Source organism: Lepisosteus oculatus, chromosome 16 (assembly GCF_040954835.1).
Source record: "Lepisosteus oculatus isolate fLepOcu1 chromosome 16, fLepOcu1.hap2, whole genome shotgun sequence".
Taxonomy (NCBI): domain Eukaryota; kingdom Metazoa; phylum Chordata; class Actinopteri; order Semionotiformes; family Lepisosteidae; genus Lepisosteus; species Lepisosteus oculatus.
The window spans coordinates 18662699-18665992 of record NC_090711.1 but is presented as its reverse complement, the minus strand read 5'-3'; the positions used below and the strand labels follow the sequence as shown (position 1 = coordinate 18665992).

Below are 3294 nucleotides of genomic sequence, written 5' to 3'. Positions count from 1 at the left end.
TACCTCCTGGTCGTCTGCACCAGAATCGGTGTCGACAGACTCCTCCATAACTTCTACAGCCGATCCTCCGCCCTGCTGATCCTCCACTTCCGTCCTTTTCTTCTTCTCCTCTATTGAACATTTCCTTTCATAGCCTGCCCGAGATCGTTTTGACTTCTTTTTCCGCACCTTTTGAAAACCATCACTTCCCTGCACCTCCATCGTCTCTGGTCTTGAAACCGACCCTTCCCCGGTCTCATCTGATCTTCCTCCCACCCGTTCTGCCCAGGAACCGCTCTGTTCTTCCTGAGCACTTGTCTTGAAAACCGCCTCTATGTCATCATAGCCTTCCTCTTCTACGTGCGGCTCTTGTACCTCCTTCCCAATACCTTCCATCTCTTTTTCCACTAGGGTCCCCCTATCCTTCTTCGCTGTCTCCACATCACTGTCTTCCCCATCACTATCTTCCCCAGCCAATCTAATCCCTCCTTGGAGCGCTCGATTATAGTGTTCGTCCTTCCGATTACATTGCCTGTAGAAATGCCCCTCAACTCCACACAAAGAACACTCCTTGATGGTACAGTCCCTGGTAGTATGGTTTCTACTACGGCATTTCAAACACTCAGTCTCTGAACACTCTGCTTCCGTATGACCAAAACTACGACACTTCCTGCAAAAATCAGGTTGATCTCGATAAAAAAGATAACCCCTTGCTGACTCTATCGCAAAGGTTGCTGGAGGATGCTGAAACCCGTCTACAGATCTTAAATCTTTATGTAGACGTATTCTGTATTGTCTCTTCCCAGCCCAACACCCACGACAATCAATCAACTTCCGGGGTCCCTCACATACATCCGCATACCGCCTCAAGAAAGTAGTTACATCAGCATCCGAAATAAATGGGTCAAACATATGTAAAATTACTCTCCGTTCATCATGTTCCACAAATCCAGTACATTCATAATCCGCCATCCATTTCTCCTTTTCCGCAGCACGACATCTATCCGTAGCCATCTTATGAAGTTTTTCATTTTTCAACGAAACATCAAAGTATCCTTGTGCTCCATTACCCTGTACACATAGAACCTCCACCGGGCTAATCTTCAAAGATAGAGTCTTCAAAGTTTGCATCAAAATCTTCTCCTCAAATTCATCCCGTCCTTGCATCCCTATACTATGCTTCCAATGAAACCGAATAGTCCAACGTATGTTGGGGGGACCCACATTCCTCCTCTCCGCTGTCATAATGAAAAATAGTGTTTCGGCTGCCAAAGCAGCCTACTCACCAAAGATGTTCTCTAGCACTCGGTCCGTCCGCAATCCAATCCAAATCCGAAAGGTAATCCGTGTCGAAATCCAGAAATCAAATGGCAAATTCTCCAACCGCAATCCGTCAGCCGCAATCCTCCAGTCTCCTCTTCCTCGAAACTCCTGACCAGACGTCCAGTTGCGGTCAAGCCACGTACTGTAGATCTAAGCCAGAAGGCCGAGAAGCGATGCCCCCAAAGGCGCGGACCGACGCGCGGGCGTTCCGCTGGTGCACAGTGGCGCAGGCCGACTCCTCTGGAGCCCGGGACCCGCGCAGCTGCCGGCCTCCCTGCAGCCAGAGGCCTGCCGCCGGACTCTGCTCCCCCTCTCTCTTGCCTGCCTTCCTGCCAGTCCCGGGCGGGGGCCCTGCTCTTTGATCTTCTGTCAACGGCCCGACAACGACCGCAGCTTAGGCCCCTCCCACCGGCAGCAGCTATGCCCAACCAGCTGCAAGCGAAAGCAGAGCGCCAGCACCTGCGGGCAGAGGCAAGGGGCAGCTCTCTCTCGGGAGGGAGGGAGGGGGACACACGTGCGCGCGCACACAAGCCTGCCTGCCTGCCTGCCTGCCGAAAAAAAAGAAAGAAAGGTGGATATACTAAGTTTTTTGGAGGGAAAACGCCCGGGAGCCGAAAAGGGGGCCGACCTGCTTGCCGAGAGAGTCGAGACGCGGGAAAGCGCACAGAGAGAGCACGGGAACGGAGACAGAGACGGGGAGGGGGAGAGAGAGACAGACACAGAGACACACAGATGGACGAGAGACGAGACCGGAGAAGAAGGAGCTCCAGTCCACCTCGCTTGCTTGCTTGCTTGCTTGCTCGCTAGCTACGTCTGTCTTTTCACCACTGAGAGAAGGTGGTGCACCGCTCCTGGAGGCGCTGCAATACCGGGCCGATGCGTGGAGAGGACGGAGCAAGCTCCTGATACAGCTCCCTGTTCCAAAAATCCATTTAATATGTGGTCCCCCGATGGGGGACGTATCAGATATTAAACTGATAAGAACAGATTTGTTTTTATGTTTTATTAGAAATCAGTACAAAAACAGTGCTTTTAAAAGTTTACTCTACCCACCACCTTTAACACCACGTGATCAAGTCCTTCCATCTCTCTTGTGCCGCAGCGAATCCCCATCGGAAGACGTCCCACCGGATCTTCCGTGAGACGTCCCTCTTGACTCTCCTCAGGATGGCTGGAACTGACCCTTCTACTCCATGCTTGACCAGCTCTGTCCTCGCGTCCCATACATGGAGTTTGGTCAGGCTGATCAAGAGCCACAGCAGGAACGCTGCGTTCCACTTCCGGGAACCAGCCAAGCCCTTCATCACCACGTTCAGAGTCAGGAGGGACCCCAGGCCTACCTGTGCGTACAGGTGCTGGCTGGACCTCCATACCCTCTGCATGAACCCGCACTCCCAGAAGACGTGATTGACAGTTTCTTCCCCTGTGCAGCCGTGCCTCGGGCACTGGCTCTGTTTTGATAGTCCATGCGAGTACATGACGGCCCTGACCGCCATTCGACCCCACACGCCGAGCCAGTTCAGGTCCTTTAGTCTGTTATCCAGGCCCTTTGGTTGGGCCTGCTGCCAGATGTCGCTGGGCACACCCAGGAGCGCTGGCCTGTCCGGTGCTGTGACTACCTGATACATCTGTCTGTGGCTCAGCGCTATGTCTCTGTCCCGTACCTCTGGATGTGCCCGCAGCCACTGCACTGCGTGGCGGTAGTGCAGTGGGAGCCGCTCAGCCTTTGGGGTCGCGTTCGTCCAGACGGCCAGGTGTCTCATACTCGCAGCCAGCCAGAGGCTCACGAACCGGCCGCACAGGTGGGAAGGGTTACCGTGCAGGATGACGCACGGGTTGGCAATGTAAACACAGTCCAGCTTCACTGGGAAGTTCGGGATCCCTGTGCCTCCTTCCACGATGGGTCTGTACATGTCTGTTCGGCGGATACGTTCGTATGAGTGGCCCCAGACAAAGGTGAAGACTGTTCTGACCAGCTCTTTCCTCTTTCTC

The 3294-nt window shown here is 53.7% G+C and overlaps 1 non-coding gene across 1 annotated transcript; it reads right to left on the bottom strand.

Moving 5' to 3' along the window:
• Positions 1-2137: 2137 nt before the first annotated feature.
• On the bottom strand, positions 2138-2330 carry LOC138223469 (U2 spliceosomal RNA). The gene has a single exon (XR_011181896.1). It is a non-coding gene; the product is annotated as a U2 spliceosomal RNA (small nuclear RNA).
• Between the last annotated feature and the right edge of the window lie 964 nt (positions 2331-3294).